Raw genomic sequence first — 26339 nt, 5'->3', positions numbered from 1 at the left:
TGGTATTTTGAGACAAGCTTTCTCTGTGTAGCCTTGGCTGTCCTGGAACTCACTCTGTCGACCAGGTTGATCTAGAACCCAGAGATTTGCCTGCCTCTGCCTCCCTAGTGCTGGGATTAGAGGCGTGTGCCACCACCACGCCCGGCCTATAATTTCTACATCTGTTTATTTCGTGTCTGAATCTCCAGCAGGGGAAGGACTTTGTTTCCTTTATTCTTATATCCTTAATGCCTATATAGGGCCAAAGCACACAAAAGATGCTCAATAAATAATTTTAATAAATAATATAGGATTGTTGGAGTAAAAGTAGAATGATGTTATATGTGCTTCTGAAAATAATTTTTTTTTTGAGACAGGGTTTCTCTGTGTAGCCCTGGCTGTCCTGGAACTCACTCTATAGACCAGGCTGGCCTCGAACTCACAGAGAGCTGCCTGCCTCTGCCTCTTGAGTGCTGGGATTAAAGGTGTGCACCACCACCGCCCAGCTCTGAAAACAAGTTTTTATTTGTATTTATGGAATATTAAAAATTATTTATCAAATAAGTGTTTCCTCATGTCCAAAAAGATTTTTTTCCAAAGAAAGTCTACTCAAGTTAACGAAACTATGAAAAGCATAAAATGGTGGAGTATATGTACTATCTCAAGCTATACTTTGACTTTGACTTAAAGATACTAAATGTGAAGAAACTGTTAGCCGCCTGTCACCCCATCTCTGCGTTTATTAGCTGCCCTTTCCCATTCTGCTCTCAAACTGCAACCTATATTCCTTAATTTTATATTTAATTGGATTCAATGCACATGAGAACTTCTTACTCTTGGTTCTTCATAAGATTTAAACATTTTAATTTATTAATTGCTTAGATTTTAATTAATATATTAATGTGGCCTATTGGGTCTCACATAAATGTGTCTAGTGGTAGAACTTCTGAACTATGGAGTTTGTATGTCTTTAATAGTGCTGAATATTGGTGTATATATCAGCTTCTCTTTGTGTGCTTTTTCTAGCTCCATTCATATGTTTCCTTTTCAATTTTTTCCTTTTTCATGAATGCATTTAAATTTGTATTTTAACATACACTTTCAATTTGTAATACTTTCATTGTATATAAATAATCTATAATTCCTCACAAACTTTTTCAAGAAGGTCTAAATGATAATATATAATATTTGAGAACTTTTATGCCGAAGAATATCTGTACTTTAATCTTTCAAAATAATTATTTACTTATCCATTGTGTATGATATGTCTATGTTTGTGGGTCAATAGTGTCATGTCATGTGTGTGGCAGTCAGAGGACAGCTTTCAGGAACTGATTCTTTCCTTCTACCAAATAGGTTTCAGGAACTAAATGGAGGTGAGTAAGCATGGCTGTCAGTGCCTTTACTCTCTTCAGCCCAGGTCTGCACTTTAAGGGACACTGTGGCTGGGTACAGAAAGCTTAGGTTGCTTTCTGTAGACATTGCTTTATAGACACTGAGGAAAGGCTAGATCAATCACATGTTTGCTTATAGTTAAGATGGCCATGATGCTACTCTACGACGAAGCTAGTATAAGCTCTGACCCCTCAAAAAGATGCAGGGTGCAATGACAGGATAGTCTCACAGATGCACACCCCCTGTGCACCAGTACCACTGATAGGGAAGGTTCATGGAGAATAGCATGCTTTCTCACAAACTTACGTAAAAACTGTCCTTTCCTGTGTCCTGGTCCCCTGAGCTGATTACCGTTGTTTCTGGACCATCTAGAAAAGGCATGGATTTGAAGGTACAAAGCTGGTTGGCTCAGTCTGAGTACTCAAGTGATACCATGCAGTTTGGTGTCTGTCCACTCTTTCTAATACAAAATACCATGGATGGCTCTCTAGAGCTTTGCTGACATTTTATTTCTCTGAAAACTCATCTATTTCCCCCTTAAGTCTGCTGTGTCCCCATCCAGAGGATGATGTAGAATGGGTCTTTACCAGTCTCTTCTATTTTGTTGGAGTTTTACCTTGTATGTTTGCACCCCTAAAGAATACAGAGCAGGTTTGTGGCCTATTGGGTCTCACATAAATGAGATTACACTGTATTTACACTTCAACAATGTTTCATATTCCCAAGATTCATCAGCACCAACCTTGGTTGCAATAGTCTGTCCATTTTTACTGCTACACTGCATTCCTACATGTGGATATATCAAATTTTGTCCATTTCATAGTTGGTAGACACCTGATTTATTTACCATGTTCCTCTTCTGCTTCAAATATCATTGCCCTGAACATCTTGTATGTGTCCCTTGATACCTTCTCTACAATATGTGTCTAGTGGTAGAACTTCTGAACTATGGAGTTTGTATGTCTTTAATAGTGCTGAATATTGGTGTATATATCAGCTTCTCTTTGTGTGCTTTTTCTAGCTCCATTCATATGTTTCCTTTTCAATTTTTTCCTTTTTCATGAATGCATTTAAATTTGTATTTTAACATACACTTTCAATTTGTAATACTTTCATTGTATATAAATAATCTATAATTCCATCCTTGACTCTTTCTGCCTAGATAAACTTTAAAATGACCCCCACTACACACAAACACTGTAGAATAACGCATAAGCACACCTACCAAAATTTAGAGGCATTATAGAATAGTGGAAGTGACAATAGGCAAGATGATTTCCATATGTTCTGAATAAGAGCTCCCAGGTACAATAAAACAAAAAGTTCACAGCAAACTCAAGACAAATTAAAATACATGGCACCAGAGAAAACAGTATGATTATAAAAAAAAGAAAAGAAAAGCAAAACCAGATAACCTACAAAGAAATGAGACTGGATGCTAAGTTGAAAGGTGTCAGAAGCGAAAAGTTAAAGCAGTTTCTTTACAAAACTGAGATACAAAGTCCACCAACTTAAAACTCTACCTAAGTTCTTACCGGATTGAAATGTTCCATGGAAGATTATTTGTTCATCACTGTTTAATGAGTACTGGGCCACACTGTAAGTACCTGGCCACATTGTAAATGCTAGGAATCCAATTAGGGGATGTCATGATCTTGCAGTTTAAAGAGTTCACACTTCCTGTGTTTTGGTTTTTAAATTTAGATGAAATTTTATGGGTAGTCTTCAGGTCTGTGTGGGATGGGGGCCGCAGGCACGCGTATCTGCCCTGATGCTAGAATCTTTTTTTCCTGTCAATCAGAAAGTTCTGTTCGGAGTCTTGGTGCTAGTTCTGTGGTTAGTAATCCCACCACCTGCACAGTGCTTTTCACAGGCCTTGGTGGGAGGCTGAAACTCAGTGGGTGAGGTGATACCAGAAAGTGTAACCTTTAGCATACCTGGCCTACACTCCGCTTCACCATGGCCTCTGGGTTGGAGGGCACCCGAGTGTGCTTGGGTAAAATGTCCTCTTAATTCCGTTAATGTGACCAAGTGAGTAAGGGACACACTTGGCAATGCCACGAAGAAAAAAAAAAAAAAAACAAATTGAGAATTATTGCTTAACAAACTAAGCCCCTCTGAACTCGTCAGATCTTATCCCCAACCCACTGCTTTCTCAGTTCACTCCTCTTCCTTCCCCTTTGTACAACACACACACACACACACACACACACACACACACACACACACACACACACACACGGGGAGAGAGAGAGAGAGAGAGAGAGAGGAAAAAGGAGAGAGAGTCAAGGGATAGCCACAGCCTAAGCCCTGAAAGGAAAGTGCAGCCGCTTTGTGTAAATCTAAAAGTAGAAGGGTCACACAAAGCGTAAACCTCCGAGTAGAAGGTCCTGCACTCCCTTTTCATTCTGCTACTGAACAGTTCTGTCCGTTTGTGCATCAGTCCACAGAGCTGCGTTGCTTCCTCAACCTGAGAAACCCTTCCTCGAGATCTGTCATCCAGACAACTGTCTGGCACCCACCTCACAGCACTTCCAGTTTCAAAGGCTCAGAGACCTACATATTCTTAATTAGTTGTCAGGACTTTATGGCCTGATTTGAAACAGGGGACAGGTGGATGGTGTACAGTTTAACTCCTTGTTTTAGGCACATCACACCCAACTGGAATCTGACACACCAGTCATGGATGTTTCTGAACAGTTCAACTTCCACTCATGGATTTCTTTGTGTGCATCCCTTCAGCCCTTTATCCTCTCTAAGAATGTTTAGATAGCTCTCTAAGAAATTAAACCTTGGGCTGTAGCAGTGGCCCAGTGGTTAAGAACACTTGCTGCTTTTGCCAAGGACCCAGGTTCAGTCTCAGCACTTACATGATGGCTAACAATCTTCCATGACTCTAATTCTGGGGATCTAATGCTGCCTCTTGACTTATGAGGGCACCAGGTGTGCACACAGGGCACATACATACATGCAAAACACACACAAACACACACACCCACACACACAAAATAAAAATAAATAAATCTTAAAAAAAAACAAATTTTAGTGATTTATTACTTGAGTGAATAACAATCTGTCCTTTCCCTGGACTCTGAATGTTAATAAAATTGATGTGAGAGTTGAGGGTGTCTCCATGGCATAGGCCTTTTGTGTATGCTATAGAACACGGGCATATTTCTTTCTTTGCTTGTAAGTGGACTTGTGTATGTGGTGATGTGTGTTGTAAGCGCTTATTCCTCTGACCTGGAGCCTCTCACTGACCCTGATGCTCACCTTTTCACCTGCAATGGCTGCCCAGCAAGCTTGTGGGACTCCCCTGTCACCACCCTGCCCATAGTGTTGGGGTTACAGGCACATACACCACGCCCATGTTTATGTTGGTGCTGAGGATTTGAACCCAGATCCCCGACGCTGGCACAGCAAGCATCCCTAACCACTGAGCCAGCTCCACAGCCCCATGAGTCTTGAATTACCTTCAGTCATCTATTACTATAATCATTTGATCGACAGCTTTGTCAAGAATAACCTATTCCCTCTCCAGCTGTTCTGTGATCCCCCAAGTACAGTGCACAGAGAAGTATAAATTGGTATAGGTAGCTGTAATGGCTAACACTGACTGTCAGCTTGACAAGATCTATGATCATCTAAGAGACAGACTTCTGGGCATGTTGGTGTAGTTGGAAGTTTTCCTGTGTCCCAGCCTGCTGGCATTTGGGACAAATCTCTCCCATTCGTGTCCCCCAAGTAAACACACAGAGGCTTATATTAATTATAACTGCTCGGCCATTAGCTCAGGCTCATTACTGACTAGCTCTTACACTTAAATTAACCCATAATTCTTATCTATATTTAGCCATGTGGCTTGGGACCTTTTCTCAGTTCTGCCTTAACATCTTGCTTCCTCTGTGTCTGGCTGGTGACTCCTGACTCATCCCTTCCTCTCCCCAGAATTCTCCTCATCTCTCTTGCCCTATCTATACTTTCTGCCTGACTCCTGGCCAATCAGTATTTTATTTATTGACCAATCAGAGCAATTTGACATACAGACCATCTCACAGCAAGGAGCTGTGCTGATACTTAGAGAATAAGACCCCCGTCTATGTTCTCAGTGCCAAGAAGCCGCCTGCTTCTTGTCATCTAACCAGGATACCTGCCTTAGTGAATAGACAGGGAAGGGAAACTCAGCCTGCTTTGGGACACAGAGACAACCCAGCTTTTGTAACTCCTCCCGTCTGTCAGGACTTACGTTGGAAAATCCTATGTCCCACTGGCTTTCCGCAGCCAAGCACGTCTTCACAGCCTCGCCGCCTGCTTGAGGTTGTCCTGTTCCTTGTCGGAACAAGAAAACCCTTCCTGGAGATGTAGGGAGAGATTTCCATGGCAACGGTGTGGCTTTAGCACTGCAAGCGTAGATGGGGAGGACCTATTTGGTCATTCTTACAAGTCAGCAAGAAAGAAGCAGGATGCTGATCTAGGCAGGGACACTGGGATGAAGACTGTGTGCTGGAATTGTAGGGTAATTTGGTAAAAGAATTGACATGTCATGAGGGAATGGATGCAAAATGTGAGAGAATTAAAAGTGAGATGATTTCGTCATAATTTGGGTTATTGCACAGATAGGATGCATCTTAAAAATTGGCTTGGGGAAGGGAGGTGAGATAGCAAGGTGAGTTTGATGTGTTCTGTGCTGTTGGAAACTAACATGAAGAACTTGGGACTCCGTTGTCTATGTATTTAATGCCCTCTCTTCCACTAGACCAAGTTCCCAGTGCACATCAATCTTTGCATTTCTAGCGCTTAACATACACCCCAATGTGCAGTAAGGGGCTCTGCGTCTCATTTAATAATGAGGAATGGAGTTGGCATTGAAGATATGAGCATTGCCTTATTCAATGACCGTCCTTTGACTAGCAGCTCAAATGCCATGTCTCTGCAAACGCAGTCCAGAGTCCGCAAGATGAATGTGCACTTGACTTCCTGAAGTCATCAGTTACTGAGGATAGGGTGGGGGGAACTGATTTGAAAAGTAGTGTTTAGAACAGATGGTGTGAAGGGGAGGGTTAGACTTCTAGCCTAAGCAGAAGGGTCGAAGAAACAAGAAGAGCTGGGGAAAACGTTCAGGAAGAAAGCTAAGAGAAAAACAGTAACTAGAGACAGACTGGACTGGAAGGCAGCCACACACAAACACCCTAGAATAAACTTTCACAGAGAGGCATGAGTGAGCTTTCTGGAGCTAAGTCAAGCGTACTGGCTCTTTGCAATGGAAGACCATAGGTTCTGAAGTTCCTCACGCGCCAGAACAATTGAAGCGACCAAGAGACACAGGCTCAGTTAGAAACTGCACGAGGCCTCCACAGGCCTCCACCTCTTCCCCTTCTCCACTCGGCTTTCATGAAACAAGCGTGTCGTCAACTGAAAAAAAAGTTAGTACAATGCTCTGAGAGCCAAGTGTATTTTTTTTTTTTTTTTTTTTTTTTTTTGGTTTTTCGAGACAGGGTTTCTCTGTGTAGCTTTGCGCCTTTCCTGGAACTCACTTGGTAGCCCAGGCTGGCCTTGAACTCACAGAGATCCGCCTGGCTCTGCCTCCCGAGTGCTGGGATTAAAGGCGTGCGCCACCACCGCCCAGCCCAAGTGTATAACTTTAAAAACTGTTTTCAGCCGGGCGGTGGTGGCACACGCCTTTAATCCCAGCACTCGGGAGGCAGAGCCAGGCGGATCTCTGTGAGTTCAAGGCCAGCCTGGGCTACAGAGCGAGTTCCAGGACAGGCACCAAAACTACACAGAGAAACCCTGTCTCAAAAAAAAAAAAAAAATCATTAGTGTGTGGTATGCATATAGTGTAGTACTCAGATCCCGACTGCCGCTCAGGTGACCACCAGGGATGCCTCTCTTCATCACTTCTGCTGTGGACTAAACCGTTTTTCTTCTCTCCACTTAGTGCATGGAGGAACTTAGGACTGAAGGGAAGAATGTCTTATCTTTTAAATTTTTTCTTCATACATTATATATCCTGTGTCTTGTGGGCTATTACTTTCCCATGTCTTTAACCTTTATTTTTTAAATATTTTTGTTATTTAAAAATTTTTAACATGCATATAATGTGTCTGGATGAAGTCCACCCCCCACCCTCCCTGTCCACCCCCCACCCTCACCACCACCTTCCCCTCCAGCTTGTTTTTAAAGCCCACAGAGTCCACTTGTGTGTGCACACCGGTGGAGGGTCATCTCGTGGGAAGCCTCCCAAGGGCCACACCCCTAATAAGCAGACTCTCCCTCCCTTCTGACAGCAGTTGCCCGTAGCTCCTCTGCTTGGGGTGGGCTTCTTGAGCCCCCCGGATGCATGCTGGGATTTTGGCTCACTTGATCTTGTGCAGGGCTTGTGTATGCAGCCCTGTCCCATGAGTTCATGTGTACATGGGTTTGGTCACATTTACCGCAGACATTGTGACTCCTTTTAGCTCTGCTAAACATCTAAAAGAACCGTACATCCTAATCCCAGCATTGCTGATGAATTAATAACACGTATTTGGTAAAATGAATATCTTCCACAGTGCCTTTTGACAGGCATGTGACTGATGTTGGTTTCAGGTCTTCTCTATCAGAAGTAGTCAGTTCTCAGATGTTAATCCTGCCTTGGGAATCTAGAGCCATAAAAAGGGGGTCATTTTTGAGTTCCTTTATATCTTTTTGCTAATGCAGTTTAATATATACCAACTGAGTTTTAAATAACCAACTTTTAATTTTTAAAGATGTGTCTATTTTTATTTTATGTGTTATGGGTGTTTGCCTGCATGTGTATCTGTCATCATATGTGTGCCTGGTGCCCAGAGAGGTCAGAATAGCGCATCAGATCCCCTGGAACTGGTCCTCTGTAAGAGCATTAAATGCTCTAACCAATGAGCAATCATATCAGCTCCGTCAATTACCTCATCACCAAGGTGATATATGTCTAAGAAAGTTCAGAAAACATATATATGTAAACAATCTGAAATCTTATCTTTAACTAATAAACCACTATGATCATTACAGCGCATTTTCTGACAATAATAACTTTGTCAACAATTAGTATTGTTTTGTTTCTTTCTTAAACAGCCAACCTCTTTCCATATCATGAATTCTTTTCATCCTCTTTTTCCTGACTTCTTTTGAGGTAGGTCTCACTGTACAGCCTAGGCTAGTATCAAGCGTCTGTCAGTACCCTCCCCATCTCTCATGTGTTGGGGTTAGAGGCATGTGCAGCTGTGCCTGATTTAATGTAATTTTTATTTACCTTCCAGTTGGAACTTTGTTTTTTTCACTACTATTACAGGTGGCTTACATACCTGTCTTAGTTAAAGCTGTTTTGCTGCAAAGAGACACCGTTTCCACGGTGAGTCTTATAAAGGAAAACACTAACCGAGGCTGGCTGGCAGTCCAGTCCGTTTTCATCATGGCGGGAAGTATGGCGGCACACAGGCAGACATGGTGCTGGAGAGGTAGCTGAGAGTTCTACATCTGGATCCACAGGCAGCAGGAAGAGAGAGAGTCAGCCACTGGACCTAGCTTGAGCTTCTGAAACTTCAAAGCCCACCCCCAGTGACACATTTCCTCCAGCAAGGCCATCCCTACTCTAACAAGGCCACGTGTCCAAATCCTTTCAAATAATGCCACTCCCTATGAGCCTGTGGGGGCCATTTTCATTCAAACCACCATAATACCTATTATTAAATTTTTGTTCATGTTTTTGATTGTTTTGTTAGGACAGCGTGTTCTCACTCTGGGCATCACAATCACTTGTGAAAGAGCATTTATTTTTATATTTTCTGTACGTTGTGTGTCTGTGTGTGGGTAAGTGCATATGAGTGCAGTTGTTTGTGGAGGCCAGAGGTGTCCAGTCCCCTGAACAGTAGTTTCAGGCTGTTGTCAACTGCCTAACACGGGTGCTGGCAGCTGAACTTGGGTCATCGCACACTCTTCTGTGCCGTCTCTCCATGCCCCAATGTTGTAGTTTTTAATTCTCACTGTTATGGTCTAAGTTACCATATCAGTGAGGAGAACATTGCTATCAAACATCGAAATTTTGTCTATTGCACAACCCACCACCTGATACTCATCATTCTGGTAGATAAGTGACTGATCCTCTCATGGCGAGAAGGAGATCTAAGCTCCTCCCCCTTGTGGCTCAGCTGTTTCTTAGAGACCTGATGCCTCTGCAGACAGCAAGAGAGTAAGAATGTGTGTCCACAGCGCCATCTTTAAAATGCCTGACACATTGCGTACGCATCCAGTTAGCGGAACTCCACATCTGACCCCCATCCGAAGAGACGGTGCCAGGAACTCAGCTGGTGAGCTGCCAGCACTTCCTTGCTGGGTTTCACTCTGTCTTTCTCAAGAGGAGCTGGAATTTATGTGGACAGTTCGGTGTGCCACACTTGGCAAAAACATAAAAATTAAGAACATTTTAGAAAATAATTTTCAATATCCAAGTTTAATGACCAAGCGATCCATTTCTGAGGATGCATTCTATACGCACTGTCATGTAGATCAAGAGAGGGATAGACGTCCAATGATGGTCATTGTCTTACTAGTCATAGTAACAAAAATGTGAAAGTGATCCTAAATGCCTGTGCTTGAATGTCTGCAGAGATTGGAGTATTTTCCCATATACTATTATTCTATCGAAGTGTTAAAGCCCTAACAACTTAATGTAGTGGACTAGAAGAAATTATTACAATTGCTAAGGTTCATGTATGGTAATGTTAATCTTTGTGAATGCACTGTAATTGGATAGTCCAGTTTTCTCTGCAAAGGACACATTATCCCAGGTGAAATAGTTATGGCTCGTGTATAATGAAAGAAGTATCTACTATCAGTAAGAGCCAAACCAAACAAAAATGAAATAAACCTGACTACAATGGTTCCTTGCTTAGTGATGAACACATTCTGAGCAACGTGCCGTTAAGTGATGTCAGCATTGTGGGGACATCACGAAGGGTTCCTATGCAGCCTGGACAGTGTTGGTCAGTCACTTACCAGGGGCTTTTGGTGTAGACAAGAGACTCAGTCATGAGACAGAGGAGGGGGATGCCTGTGTTTCACACATACTCTTTTATTGCTATGCTTGCTTATTGAGATAGAAAAACAGCGCTAAACTAGCGCTATACCACAAGCACATGATGAAGGCATTGCATCATGATGTTACAGCAGCTACGGTGTGCCTATGTCCCAGCATTTCACACCTCCACAATAATCTTATGGGATCATCACTGTGCCTGAAACATTGTCATATGGCCCATGACTATGTCCTGAGAGGGAAGGACTGCTACAATGTGTCTCTAACAGTAAAAACATCAGATAGCGTCTGGTGTGATCCCGCAGAGGCAGTAGGGGAGAAAGGAGTTCTCACCAACCATCAACATTTCTATTAGTTGAGCTCTAAAAGGAATAAACCCAAATTATATAAGTATTAGAATGAAAAGCGCCAGATTGACAAATCTTGTTCTCAGACATTCCTGGGAGAGGGCCCAGCAATCTGATTAGTAAATGTTTCACAGTGAACCGCCAAGGCTAAACCCACAGCCTTCAGATACGTTCCTAGAAGTGGAATTGCTGTGTCAACGGAGTGAAAAATGTTAAGGCTTATGATAAGAGTTGCCAGGTTGTCCTCTGGTAATGTGCCAGTTCACATTCCTGCTACAGTGTGTAGAAGCTTATTTCATCGCCCATGTGCCGTGGGATAGAAGGTTTTAATCTCTGCCAGTTTGATAAATGAAAAATGGCATATCTGATTGATTTTGGCAGAGGCAATAGTTCGTTGCGGTTGGTTCTTTGTGGGGGCATTCTGTCCCATCTGTCTTCCTCTTGAGCTGTGTAGGTCGATTCGTCTCCTTCATTTAGTACTTGGTGATAAAAACCACTCGAGGAACTTGTTAAAATGTAGATTTGTGGGCCCACTTGTAATTCCAGTTGTGAAGGTAGAGGTGGGTTTAGAAATGAGGGTAGGCAAGGGACAGAGTTGTGTGTCCTGGGCAAGAAGATCACAATTACAACCAGCCATGGAAGATATACGCGACGCACAACTTGTGTTCCTAAAATGGACTCCTGCTCATCTGTGCCATGTCCCTTCTGCCATGTTCTGTGTGGGCTGCCCTGTGTGCCGTTAAAATCTGCATTGGTTTCTCCCTCTTCTGCTCTGTCGCAGCCCTTAGTGTCCAAATAACCATCCTACACTTGAGTAATGCAGCTACCACTTTAGATAGATTATTATTGTCAGTTGGTTCTTACCTAATGAAGGCAGGTGAAGCATTATTTTAGAGCAAGGGGCTAGCCTAGACTATAACTATGACATAAATTCCACACACGACACGATAGTACTTAATCAGAGGCAGTGCCACTCTGGAAGGTGAGATCTGGGGTCAGAAGAGCCTTAAAGAACTTTAAGCAGGAGCTGGAGAGAGGACTTAGCAGTTAAGCTCATATTCTGCTCCTGCCGAGGACTTGACTCTGGTTCCCAGCACCCACATAGAGCAGCTTACAACCACCTATAACTACAGCTTTGGGGATCCAACGCCCTCTTCCAGACGCTGTGGGTACCTACACTCACAGTTGGACATACCCTGAAACATGGACAGTTAATCGAAAAATAAAACAGATCTTCAAAAATTAGTAATCAAGAAGTTCTCTGCTGATGTGCAACTTTTCCTTCCCAAAAGGCAAAAATTGAAAACCACACATAGCTGGGTGTGAACTGGGCAGCTGAGGAACCTCTCACAGTGAGACGAATTTGGAAAAGAAGGGTTTTCAATCATTGTTCTCAGTGTTGTCTGGTTTAAAAATTCCCACAGGCGTAAAAACCAGCCATGGTCAGCCCCACTGGAGAGCCATTGTTTCACCTGAGAATTTTTTTTAAGTTCCATAGGTATTTACAACAGGTGTAGCCAAGGCTGGACCTCATTGTCCATAAATAACGAAAAAGAGCCATGTGTATTTCACACACGCGCCACTATTCTTTCTTGTGGAAGTGGAGTCCCAAAAATGTAACTCATGCCTCTTGTCATTTCTGACAAGTCGAGTAAATTTGCTTCTAGTCCTTCATTCATCCAGCAAGTGTTACTGAGGGGGACTCTGCTGATGTTAAGAATACAGCAGGCGACAAGCAGAGCTGTGTCCTGTCAGCCTCTGTGACACAGAGGAAGAAAGCGTATGAGTAAGCAGGATTCCACCTGCTTTCACCAAGGAGACAGCCCTTCCAAACACGCTGCCTTTCCTAAATCGACGTCTATAAATCCATGCCTTCTAATTTATCAGAAATATGTACTGATATTATTGAGGGACTTTCTAGGTCAGTTGAGTTTTTTGGGGGGATGGTCCTGAAATACACTTGATGTCTTTCTTTCGGTGAGTGTTGCGCTATCACTTGGCTGGCTCTCCTTGACCTACACTTTAGCTTGCAGGGCAGCTGTGCGTCAGGAAGAGAAGCCAAGGGAGGCACCAGCCCAGGCTGGCATGTAGAAAATGGAAGGATCCCATAGCCAAGGTGCTCACAGGTTGTAGGTCTATGCAGCACTACCAGCCCATCCGGGTCTCTTCAGCCTCAAAGGAAGCAGTGAACAAAGGGACATGTTGTTATTTTCCATTGTTTCATTAAAAAATTATTCTTTCACAGTTTAATCACACACAATACATTTAATATATTTTGTTCCTGTTCTCTCTGGCACCATGTTAAACTAGCCTAACCTCGAATTCTCAACAATCTTCCAGACTCAGCCTCCCTCCTGAGTGTTGGGGTTGCAGGTGTGAGCCACTATACCTGGGTAACACATTTTAACATTTTTCCTTCAGTTCTGGGGGCAGATCTCAGGTCCTCTCACATGCCAAAGTACATGGGGTCTTCATATCACCAATGAAAGCATACTATATATAGCAAAGTCATGACCTTTCTCAAAGTATTCCATGCCATGAGAACTGATTTTCACAAGGATTGTAGTTTTTCTGACAACTCATCGGCAGTCTCGACTTTCCCCATGATTCCAAACGAATGCCCCAGCAGTACCGTCCAACCGATATGGCCTTATATGGGATTCCAAACGAATGCCCCAGCAGTACCGTCCAACCGATATGGCCTTGTCTGGTAGCCATGTGGTATCTATCATTCAACAAAGAACAAAGCATTTAAAATCAGAATTCCGAGGCTATGGATATGGCTTACTGGCAGAGTGCTTATCCAGCATGCATAAAGCCCTGGGTTCAATCCCCAACATAACTAAAGCAAAACGATATTATCAGAATGTAATGTGAACCCCCCCCCCCCCCGCATTGAAACGTGTTGAATATATCTTTGTATAACATATACAAGAAACCACGTAATTTATCAAGGACTTCATCATTTTCTATAAATAGTTGTAAGTCAGTTTCTGAGTACTGAGGTCATAAAAGAGCCGGAACCAAGACATCAACATCACTTGGAGATTTGCATTGCAAGCCGGGAGCCAGAAGTGGCTGTGCACAGACAGGTGAATAACAACCGAACCAGACGCCTAGAAATGGCCTGAAATCGGGTAAAATAGCATCAAGACCAGAGAATCCGTATTCCTAGAGCTGTGCAAGTCACTGAAGTGTGACCGAAACCAGACCATACCCGCCCCCAAAGCTGCGTCCTGGTATGTGCCTGCTTCCCTGGCTTGGCTGTGTGACTAGCAGTCACCTTGGTTCTCTGTACTCTTGCTCCTAGTGAGTCCCAACCTTTCACTGGATTTACAGGTTGGAGTTGTCAATGAACCTGTCTGGCATAAGGGCAAGACATGGCTACCAGCTGAGGAGGCAGTGCTTAGAAGGAACAGCCTAGTACAGAACATCAACAGCTCTGGGGTCTATTGATCAGTGAAATCAGAGCTCCAGAGCCCACTCAACCAGAGGCCCTCACCTGCACAGTGGAGAAATGGCTCTTCCAAGGGGTGGGGACTGTGAGAACGACCTGCTCTCTTTGCTACTGCGTGGCTGTGTTACCTGTGCCTGGGCTCAGGATTGGGCTCTTCAGCTTCTTATCTAAAGAATTAATAACAAGGGCTTGCACAGACTTAGGAAAGAGATAACCATTCAGAGCAAGGCAGGTACAGTTTGAAGACGGACACACTGCCAGAAAGGACAACAGTCCACAGGATGAGAGTACCCAAGGGCTCGAATTCAGAGCATCCTTTTATGGAGTCCTAGAGAGGAGAAGTCTGGTTACCAAGTGGTATAGCCATGAGTATTTTGATTGACATATGAGTCATATACTCATATTTTCTATTATGCATGTCCCTTCCCATAATGCATTTGATTTTAATCATATATATGCCCAATTACGCATTGGCACTGGGTGGTAAATGTGGGATTTACCCTAAAAAGTTTCCAGAGGGCACAATTTTGCCTTAGTGAGTGTACATGCGCCCCAAACCAGTTCAGGCTGGATCAAGCCCTTCTATTCTTCATACTCTGGTGTGTTGGGAATACACTTGAGTGGAGACTGTCTCCCATTGCCCAGAGTACACGTAGCCCCCGTAGGTGGGATGTGAAGGAGATGCTGAGGTTGCCCAGTACGTTGTTTGGAGAGGGCTCTGTTTGCGCAGTAGGTGCAGGTGATGGAATCAGGCTGCCAAGTGCATTAGTGCAGGTTTCATGCCAAAGCGTGTCCCGGTGTACTCAACTATTTTAGGCTTGCCTGCCTCGACTAAAGAGATGGTTGGGGTGTTGTGTTAATGCTTAAAAAAAATTCTTTCTCCTCCTTTCTTCTGTTATTTAAAAACATCCTGTAAGCACAAGGGTGCTTATACTTACATATAAGTGAAAAGAAAGTGGGCAAGGCTGGAGAGACGGCTCTGCAGTTAAGAGCACTTGCTGCTCTTCCAGGGACCTGGGTTTGATTCGCAGCACACACCAAGCTCACAACCATCTCTAACTGCAGTTGTGGGAACCCAGCTCCCTCTTCTGGTCTCCTCGAGAACTGCATGCATGTAGTGCACAGACACAGGCAGGCCAAACAGCCACCCATACAACACATCTTTTTTAAAAAGAAAACAAAACGCTCCCCTGATCTTAGTTTGGAATGAAGTCTGGGGCTCAAACTGGCCTTTAAAATATTCATCATTTAGGTGAATGGCTGGAGATGTGGCTCAGTTGTTCTGGGTTTAGTCTTTAGCCTGTAATCTCAGGCCAGGAGATCAGGGACTTCTCAGCTGCATTGCAAGTTTCGGCCCAGCCTAGGTTATAAGAAATAGCCTCCTTTCACCCACCCACACCATATTTCAAAACAAAACAAAAATTCTAGCTAATTGTAATGGCATAGACCATCCCAGCCCTCAGGAGGCAGAGTCCTGAGGGTCCTGAGTTCAAAGTCAGCCTGTATTACGCAGCAAGCCACTCCAAACACAAACCAAATACTTTCTGCCACGTTGCCTAAAGTCATAGAAAAAGAAATCCTAAAAGACACACACAGATTAACTCCAACCCCTGCATCAGAGACTAGATCATATCAGTCCCCGGCTCCCATCCCTAACCTCAGGAGCACGATATTCTTCTCCTAACAACTCCCAACTTCTGCGTCACATGCGCCACTGACTCAGAAGCATGTTATGGTGCTCGCAGACCTGTGTTCTACTAGTTTGTGAGTTTCAGAGGGCGAATAGCCAGAATCACGTTATACGTGGGTGAACTGATTTCTAATGGATTGACCTGAAGGTCAAATGATATCAGCTGTGGGATCCCAATACTTACTACAGTATCCAGCATGTGACTGTGTAACAATGTGTTGGTGGAAAACATACTTTTTTTTTCTGGCTGTACAATAATATGTATCCTTGCTTATAAAGCAGAATCAAAACATGAAGAAAACGTTTGTTATTTTTTTAATCACACAAGCAGTGGAACAGCAGCCTATCAGTTCTAAAATCACAAAGTAACAACATCAGAAGAGGAGCATCAATCTGGGTCACGGTAGTGGGAACCACCTTATGGCCCTAGTTCACCCTGAATTGGAGGCACACCCCCACTTCTGTCGTTCTCTCACTGGCTTCTCCCCACTCTGGAGGAAACCCCTCATTTCTGCAGCCAAGGACAGTCGGGATCCATACATGAGCGCTGTGGCATGTGAACGATTGTGGTAGGTGAGCCCCAGTGATGTGCAGGCAAAAATGATGTCACGTGCAATGTGGCGTTAGGATGGTATCCTCTCAAAGGCTGGGTATGCGCAGGGTGTGGCACATACAAGCCGGGTCACTCAGAGTTGTGACTTCCTGTGAAGCCTGATGGAGGAGGTGAGAACACAGGAGAAGCAGTACCGACAGGCTCCTGTCTTGGTAGTTCATTTCATCTGCTTCCACCGTTTTCTATTGCACAGAATATTCCAGCACGTCTGCTTATGACAGCGTGTTCGGGAAACTTAGAAGAATAGCATGTTGGGTATAACTGAGGTGTATGTAACAAGTTATCAGCAAAACCCATGTTTAGGGAAAAGAATTCTGGTACCATGGCTTTCCTAAGACATCAGGCTATACTGTTTATTTACTTAGTTAATTTTAAAATCATCTTAGCTTCCAGCATCAAATGCAACACACCAGGCTTGAGTTTTCCATCGCTTTCATGAATAATGATTGCCTCGGTGGTAGCAATTCAGTCGTCGAACAATAGTAGCCCAGACTGAATTAAAACGGCAGCTTCCTGTATCTCACACCTGGGCTCAGACCACAGCTTTCTTCAGAAGTAATGTGTATTGACAGCTCGTCGCTCCAGGGGAGACTCCTGTTGGGGTGGCTGGGAGGAAGGGGCATGAATATGAAACATGACGTATTTGAAGATGTTTTTGCCACACACGTCACTTTCTCTGTGTTACACACTTGTGACCCTAGCCTTCTCTTCTGCTCTTAGGGAAGGTCCTCTGTGAGAAAATAGGGTGTTAAAATGGAAGAGCCACCCACAGTCCAGCACACTGCTCGCTGGCTGTGGTTATTTGCATCTATACTGTTCCCCGAGCCCTTTTGCTAAAAGGCCAATGTGAGACACTCTGTTTACCTTTCGCTTATGTTCCTCTTCCACGTGGTAATCACTGCTTTATGAGACCTTCCCAGAAGCCCAAGGGTTTACTGGACTCTCTTCAACCTTGTTCAAGTTTGCCAAGCTGGGCCTGGAAAGATGGTTCAGCCATAAAATAGGGACTCACAAGGAAAGGCTCACACAAAGGCTTGCTAACCTTCTGTGAATTTTTCTGAGCGTTTATTTAAATGAAATGCTTTTTTTTTTTAAATCCCATCAAACACAGTGCTTTCTCTCCATGTCATCGTTTTTAATTGTTTGTCTCACATAAGTCCTAAACTATGTGATCCTGTTGTATCCCTCAACACTAAAGGGCCATAGTAATCTGCGTAGTAAGCTAGAGGTCACATTCACGAAGAGCGAGGCAAAGGAAGTGATGCTTGTTTGATGTGAATGTTTTTCAACACCCAGAAGGGTGTTGAGGATTGTTGATGACAAATGTGTGGGGCAAATGGCATGAGTGGCATCTGGCACTGGTGATGTCTGCTGGCACCGGCTTTGAGTACACCGGGAAGGTAGTCATAAAAAAGGTGTGTGTAGCTAGCTCTGCCTCCCAAGAGCTGGGATTAAAGGCGTGTGTCACCATGCCTGGCTGTTTCCAATGTGGCCTTGAACTCACAGAGATCCAGAGGGATTTCTGCCTCTGGAATGCTAGGATTAAAGGTGTGAGTGCCACCATTTTCTAGCCTTTGTGTCTAGTGGCTGTTCTGTCTCTGACCCCAGATAAGTTTATTAGGGTGCACAATATTTTGGGGAAGACAATACCACCACAGGTGTGAGCAAGTGTTACAGGTGAGCCAGACTGTGCATGAGGGCACGGGACGGGTAAGGCAACAGGAGACTTGGGGAGCTTGGACTAGGGTAAGTTCGAGGTACCCTGGCTGTCCACGTAGGAGTAGCTGAAGGCAGGTGTAGCAACTGTGTGGGGTGAGGTTGCCCTTTGTGCAAGACCGCACAGTGGAACACAAGGGTGAGCAATGGTTTTAAAGCTTTTCAGTATTTTGCCAACTAGAAAGCTGACATGGTGGATTTCCTCCTTTGGGTTTGTCTGAAGAGTCCAAGACTTGAAGACAGTACCTGTGCACCACGTAAGAATATACCACTCCCAGATGGGTGACCAAAAAAATGTGGTGTTTATGAAACTCATAACCATAAGAACTGCATTTTTATTGATTGATTCCTTCCTGCTTCTGAGTTTACCACAACTTTGTACCGTGTACAGATTGTGCCATGCTATCTAAGTAAAAACTTCACCATACAAATGCCTACATAGGCATGTATACATCCTAAAATAATGGTGATGTTTAGTCCAACAGAGTGCTAACTATTACCATCTCAGTCTTAAAAAAACCTGGTGGGTACTTGCTATTTCCTCCATTTTATAGAAGACGGAATCTAGGCTTGGAAAGGCCAGAAAACTGCCAAAGGTCACAGAGCTAGGGGTGAAAGCATTGAGATAAATCTGTTTTTCCAAATCCAGAGCCTGTGTTCAGGGTGTTACATAGGTAGATTATTTCCCCAAATTGTGTCTTTCTTCCTTTCTAACATATGGTTTATGATATTTTAAGATCTTTATTAAAATCTTATGGTTGTAGAATTATTATCACAATAAAATTACAGTATTTAATCACCCTGAAATTCTTCATGTTGGCAGTGGACCACTTCACTCAAGCTCCAGACCCAGATAACCACTGAGTGGTTTCTCTGCCCCTAAACATCTGTCTTTTCCATATCACATAACTATAGTCACAAAATGCATCATATATCTATAGTCACAGAATGCATCATATACCTATAGTCACAGAATGCATCATATACCTATAGTCACAGAATGCATCATATACCTGTAGTCACAGAATGCATCATATACCTGTAGTCACAGAATGCATCATATGCCTATAGTCACAGAATGCATCATATGCCTATAGTCACAGAATGCATCATATACCTGTAGCCACAGAATGCATCATATACCTGTAGTCACAGAATGCATCATATACCTGTAGTCACAGAATGCATCATATACCTGTAGTCACAGAATGCATCATATACCTGTAGTCACAGAATGCATCATATACCTGTAGTCACAGAATGCATCTTATACCTGTAGTCACAGAATGCAGCCCTGCGCATTTGGTGTCCTTCTCAGGAGGTAAATGTCTGGGGCTTCTGAAAGTGCACTGCTGTTTGAACCTGGTTTGATCATGGTTCATGTAATCCCCAAATGATAGGCTTATGTTTCCTGCACATCTAATTATACATTTAACATGGCCTGCTTTGATTTTTGTATCTTGGTAAGGATTATTCACTAAACAGCAATCATTAACATAAAACTTTGAGGTATAGACATAAAATGAATATCTACGGGAACTGTCCAGCTTGACAGATTTTAATGTAAGGATGTACATGAGAAGCCGTTCCCCCAGTGAAAATAACACACACAAGCACTACCTCTAAATACACCTCATACCCCGCCAGCCTACTTCCTACCTACCCCCCATCCCCTTCCCTGGCAACCACTGGTCTGCTTTTGGTCACTACAGGGTTTTCTAGAGTTTGAACAGAGGCACATAGTTTGTGCTCCTTTTTTGTTTTTATCCTTTGAAAAGATGCATTTTATGCTTACGTATACATGTCTGTGTCTCTGTGTGAGTGTGTGTCACATGTGTGCAAATGCCGATGGAGGCCAGAAGAGGGCCTTGAATCTCGAGCTGGACCTATGACAGGTGCTAAGCTTCCAGATACCCATGTTAGGGCGGTGGTGGCACACACTTTTAATCCCAGCACTGGGAGGCAGAGCCAGATGGATCTCTGTGAGTTCAAGGCCAGCCTGATCTACAAAGTGAGTTCCAGGAAAGGCACAAAACTACACAGAGAAACTCTGTCTCTAAAAACAAAACAAAACAAACAGATACCCATGTTAAAAACCAAATTTGCATCATCTGGAGGAGCAGCGAGCTGTCACCCCATGGAGCCATCTCCAGGGCCCTTGTGCTCCTTTTGAATTGGCTTCTTAGGTCACTGTTTTTCAGGTTCATGAATATATTTGTGTGCATCAACAGTTCATTCCTTCTTACTGCTGAGGAGTGCTTCATGGTATAGACTCTTTTTTTCTTTTTTTTTTAATGACTGCATTTAATGATTATCTAAACTTTGGCATATGTAAGGGGCAAAAACAAATCAGATTTTACATGTAAGTTCTGTTCTTTAAGCTTGTTAATACTTATACATACATCCTTGAAATTTAAATGGGAATCTAAATTGAAAAAGAACCAGATGGGGAAGAGGAGAGGAATGGAGGAGAGGGTAAGGAATTTGCCGTAGAAAGAGCATCATTCTGTCTTCTAGCACCATGAAGAGCTAGGTGTGTAGCTCAATTGTAAAGCATGAGTCCAGTCTGCACAGGTCTTGGGCTCTATCCCCAGAATCATAGACAAAACCCGTAAGTTAACCTTACTTCTGACTCTTCAGTGCATGAAAATAACACATGCAGCTTGGCGTTGTGTATACAATATTCTGTTTGGTAGTTTATATTTATATAAAATAATTTAGTAATGTATATGCTGTCTACATTATTGAAACACTGAATACAGTGCTTCCCTTTTATCATTAATTAATGATCAAATTAATAATAAATTAAATTAAATGTGCACCTTTTCTTTGGTAGTGTAGTTGAAACTAGGCAATAAATTCTTCCATCTTGGGTGCATTCACACTACAAAATAAGAGCAACACTTTAGGAAAGATGGATGGCTTTTTTCGCCAGACTTCAGATTGGAATCCCATGAGGCCTTGCTCCAGGTGATATGCTAGGGTGACTCATGAAGTCAGGTAGCTGCAGCTTCCTTGGCCCTCAATTCCTTGCCTATAAAATGACAATAGCAGTCTTGGAAGGCTACATTGGGCTTTAAGTCAAATGGCATTTGTGAGCACGTAATGGGTAGGAGACACTTGTAAATGTTCCTTGGTCCTGCCCCCCTCTTTTTTCTGAGCGATCCTTAGACACATGGGTAGATTATTTCCCCAAATTGTGCTTCAGCCCATTGCTGTTTTGGCCCTTTCCAGGTGCTTCTTACCACATACACCACTGAGCCAGAACACAGAGGCCTGGGAGCACCCTTGAACAGCTGTCTGAAGGAGCCCTGTCTTTCCAGTGCTGGCAGCAAGCCAACTCTGTGGCTACGCAGACCGAGGAAAAGGGGGGCTTGTTTTGTGATCACATTTCAAGGAGTGACTCACTGAAGGGTGGAGGCTCCTGTGTAGCTAACACCTTCCGCGGGGCCTTTGGGAGAAGATATGGTGGTTGGTCCCAGGTGGGAGGGAACAGCTCATATGGGAAAGCAGAGGCTTGGGTACTGTGGTCTTTATGAAATGTAACAGGGCACTAAGGACACTTGGACTAGCTAGAGTCAACTGTCATAGGTACCAATTAGCAAACCACTGCTGTGAGAAACCCAAAGAAGTTGCCAGGGCATCCTATCGGGAGACCTTGAGAGGACTTTAAGTGCTCAGAAACAGTCATGTTGAATTAGAAGATGACAAAGCCATGGGGTTGTTGCTGAAGGGTAGATGTGGGAAGTGTCATGGTGGAAACCTCTTCAACACTACTGGACTAAGAAGACTCCAGCACAGCTTAAACATTAAAGAAGAGTGATTAACATGTAGAAAGCTCTCCCTACACTATAACAGAAGGGCTTTCAGGGGTCACTGAAACCTGATTTGAGTTTCAGTCAGCCTCTTAGAAGGTCCATGACCTCACAGAGCAACTCGCTTACTGAGTCCTCAGTTCTCCTGTCTAGGAACTTGTGAGTCATAGAAGTCATAGACCCTAAGCTACCGAGCGACGTGTCAAGAGCAGGGTCGACAGTGCTCTGGATCGGCCAAGTGAAATCCTGGAGGAAGTGAATGGGAAACATCATTCTAACACCCTCCTCCTCCCGAAAAAAACAAAAACAAAAACAAAAAACCTATCATGTTCTGTAAGTTTCCAAAGAAAACTGAATTTCTCAAATCTTTGCGTGTGTCTATGTGTTCATGTGTGTGAGTGCGTGTGCCCTGTGAGTGTAGGTCATGGGACATCCTCAGGTGTCAGCCCTTGTATCTGAGACTGCACACACGGACTAGGTGGCCCTCAAGCTCCCAGCAATTCTCTTTACCTCCTGTCTCACCATGAGAGCACTGGGGTGTCAGACACACACCTTTTAAAAGAAAAACGTAGGTTCTGGGGATTTGAACTCAGGTCTGCAGGTCTGCAGCAAGCCCTTTACCCACCAAATCGTTTCTTACTTCCCTGGAAGAATTTTTTTATCAAAGGTCATCAAATTTCCTCTTGGCCTCCTTCTCTCTGTATGGTGGGAGCGATTCCATTTGGCTTCCAGAGGTACTGAGCGCGAATGTGCTCACACCAGACATTTCAAACACTTCTTTCCGCAGGAGGAAACACAGCACACGGTCACTGTTTGTCAACGTGTGAACGTTTCTGGTCGTTGGCAAATGCCTTTGTAGATAGGAAAGTAAATAAAGCAAATATCTGGTGATTTTCCAGTAGAAACCTAGCGGTTTCTGTTTCGCCAGATGGAAAGAGTTATCACACAAACGCTTATTGTTCAGATACTTTGGTAGACATGGAAAATTTAATTGAGTAAAACCATTTTTTTAGTGAGTCTCCATCAAAACCGAGTGGCATGTCCTCAGTGTTTTAGAAACGTAGGGGGGTTTCCATCAGTGTGCAGGGCTTGCTTTGGCTGTGACCTTTCGTCTGGGTTGCATCTGTCAGGCCTGACCACAAGGTCCCAGGCAGAGAGTTCATTTTCTCTTTTTACTTGTTCACTGCCCAATTTGCTGATGCTAACCAAAAAGATTTCCTTTTCTACAGAGGAAAACTCAGCCGCCTTTAACTGTTGCATAACTCTCACGCACAGAGAGACGAGTGAGACCAGCAGTTCTTCACCTGTCTCCCGTCTTCTTCCTCCTCCTCTTCGTCACTTTCTATTTGATGTCCTTGTCCTGGGCTGTCTAATGTCAGTTTCTGAATCTGTTCCTCAAAGTGTGTGTGTGCGCATGCACGTGTGTGTGTGTGTGTGTGTGTGTGTGTGTGTGTGTGTGTATGTGTGTGTGTGTGTACCTATGTGTCTGTCCATGTGTGTGTGCCTGTGTGTCTGTGTCCATGTGTGTGTGCCTATGTGTGTATGTCCATTTGTGTGTGTGCCTGTGTGTGTCCATTTGTGTGTGTGCCTGTGTGTGTCCATTTGTGTGTGTGCCTGTGTGTGTCCATTTGTGTGTGTGCCTGTGTGTGTCTCTGTGTATGTACCTGTGTTTATGTGTACATGTGTGTGTCCATGTGTGTGTGCCTGTGTGTGTGTCTGTGTCCATGTATATGTTCGTGTGTGTTCAAGACAACATTCATCTGTAGAGGACAGTGCTGCCACTGTCCTTACTTTATGGTGATGGTGGTCCACTATAAGTTATTTCTGCTATTTTAATGATGGATAATATCCCTGTTTCATCTTGGATGAACTTCATAGATGACAAGTCTTTGAAGATCATGGAAATGGCCATCCTTTATAAAGTATGAACATTAATCATGAGAATTGTTCTGGGATGTGGCTATAGCTTAGTTGGTAGGGTGCTGGCCTAGCATGTGTGAAGGCCTGGGTTTATCCTGGGTGCACACCTGTAATCCCAGCAGCCCAGAGGTGGAGGCTGGAGAATCAGAAGTTCAAGGTCATCCTCAGACACATAGGAAACTGAAGGCCAACGTAGGCTGCCTGAGACTTCATCTTTAAAAGAATGTGGTCTATAGGTTCTTGGGGGCTTTTATCCTACAGAAATTGGGGACCTTTCAACATAATAAATACTTGCTTTAAAACCATGTAGATCCTTCACTGAAATTCTCTTTATAGCGGAAGATCAAAAGGGGTTGATAATAATTAGGTTGAGAACAAAGGAATTAGATTCTTCTTTTATTTTTTATTTTACATTTATTTTCATTTTATGTGCGTTGGTGTTTTGCCTGCATGTATGTCTGTGTGAGGGTGTCGGATCTCCTGGAACTGGAGTTACAGACAGTTGTGAGCTGCCATATGGGTGCTGGGAATTGAACCTGGGTCTTTTGGAAGAGTAGTCAGTGCTCTTAACCTCTGAGCCATCCCTCCAGCCCCAGAATTAGATTCTTAATATCTTCCCTTTGCCAGGGAAAACTGAAGCCACATGGGTTTTCTCTAAAAACAAAATATCAACACTACAAAAAGCCCAACTGTGGAAAGAGTGTAAGGCTGGCGTGTGTGTGTGTGTGTGTGTGTGTGTGTGTGTGTGTGTGTGTGTGTGTCTGTGTGTCTGTGTGTGTGTATACGTACTCTGAGTCAGCCTCCCTGTCTCGGATTCCTGCTCTATCATGTGCATGGCTTGTAGCAGCTCCTTGTTCTCTGGTCTTCCCTGAAAAACAGGGACAGCAGCAGAACTGTGCCCGCCAGCAGCAGCAGCAGGAGGAGGAGGTTACTGAGACTATGACATAAGTCACATGAAGAGTTTGACGCAGAGCCTGCCACTCAGGGTCATCCGGATGTGTCCTTTTATAGATATTGTCACACCCAGAACTGAGTGTGGATGGCACGTTTCTCTAAGATTATTAATAGGCAGGAGACTAAAACAGGCAGTAACTACACACACTCTTCACATACGTTGGGATCAGCACACCTAGGTTTGACCCTGCCATTAAAATGATTTTTCACACCAAACATTTTAAGAAACACAAATACTAATTGATGAGGCTCTTAACCATTTTTCTTTTTACCGAACTCACTAGAACTGGTGTAACAAATGCATTTTATTTCATGCAACTGCAAGTTTCTCCTGATGATATCAAATGTGTAGAGCACCTGAATTTATTATGTACATCTAATGAGACAGACTTGCTCGGCTGACAGTCTGAGTACATTGACCAGCACTCAACATCTCTCCCTGGAACGCAGAGTCCAGCTTGGCTTGCTTTGTCATATCTTTCTTTCCTGGAGGAGTCCAGGAATATTTGCTCATGAAAATGAAGTTTCATGTTATACTCGATGAGAGGCTCTGGTTGTTTGTAAAGGATGTGTGCTTGATTTCCCGAAATGATCTGTTGGTTCATACACATTTTCCAGAAAGCTCCTTAGATTGGACACATTTAATTTCATTTCTCGAAGCATCCACTACATCACAGAACTCAAACAGCACCGAGCACACGTTTTGATTTGCCTCCTGTTTTGACAAGTTGGAAAAGTTCCCAGGCCAAGTAATTTATTTGGAGAAAAAAACAAAAAAAGGCTCAAAAGCGTGAAGAGACCTCAAGCATGCAGGTTCTTTTGTGGCATATGTGTTCTAGTGCGTGGATAATTATTTTTGGCTTGAGATAGGCTGACACAAAAGCAGGAAAATTAAGAGCTGGAAATCCGCTGCCACTCTTAACTTCTGACGTTAGTGATGTTTCCATCAAGCCCAGGGCGGCCTGAGCAGAATTCCCCCTTAGCAGCCATGCTGCCCAAACGCCTCCTCGGCTCCAGCGCCTCTCTGTCCTATAGTCTTCACAGGAAACCCCAGCGACAGATTCAGCGTCTCAGACCATCGACGAGGTCCCATGCTGTTGCCAATACTTCCCCACTCTAGCTGCCCAGGTTACTAATTTTCCGTTTAACAAAAATGCTGAAGTTCTGTGGATATAAATCAGGGCAAGCTTGGAGTTTACGATGGAAATGACCTGATAGATTGTGGCCCAGCCAGACCATCCAACAGCATACGTTTATTTACTATCCTGTTTCTGAAGACTCGTGTAAAAATGATAAGTGAAAACTCTGGACTACAAACATGCGTCTGGAATGCACATTACATATCTAGATTTTAGGGGAAATCTTTAGATTGGAAGGAAAGGTATCAAAATGTCAGCCATG

At 43.6% G+C, this 26339-nt stretch overlaps 1 protein-coding gene across 1 annotated transcript in view; it reads left to right on the top strand.

The window, feature by feature from the left end:
• The window catches only part of Stat4 (signal transducer and activator of transcription 4), a 96016-nt gene that overhangs the window by 7375 nt on the left and 62302 nt on the right, over positions 1 to 26339 (top strand).

The sequence above is a fragment of the Peromyscus californicus genome, unplaced genomic scaffold, assembly GCF_007827085.1.
Source record: "Peromyscus californicus insignis strain IS unplaced genomic scaffold, ASM782708v3 Scaffold_21__1_contigs__length_65335640, whole genome shotgun sequence".
NCBI classification, from domain to species: Eukaryota; Metazoa; Chordata; class Mammalia; order Rodentia; family Cricetidae; genus Peromyscus; species Peromyscus californicus.
Note: the sequence above shows the minus strand (reverse complement) of the source record. Positions and strands in the feature narration are given on the sequence as shown.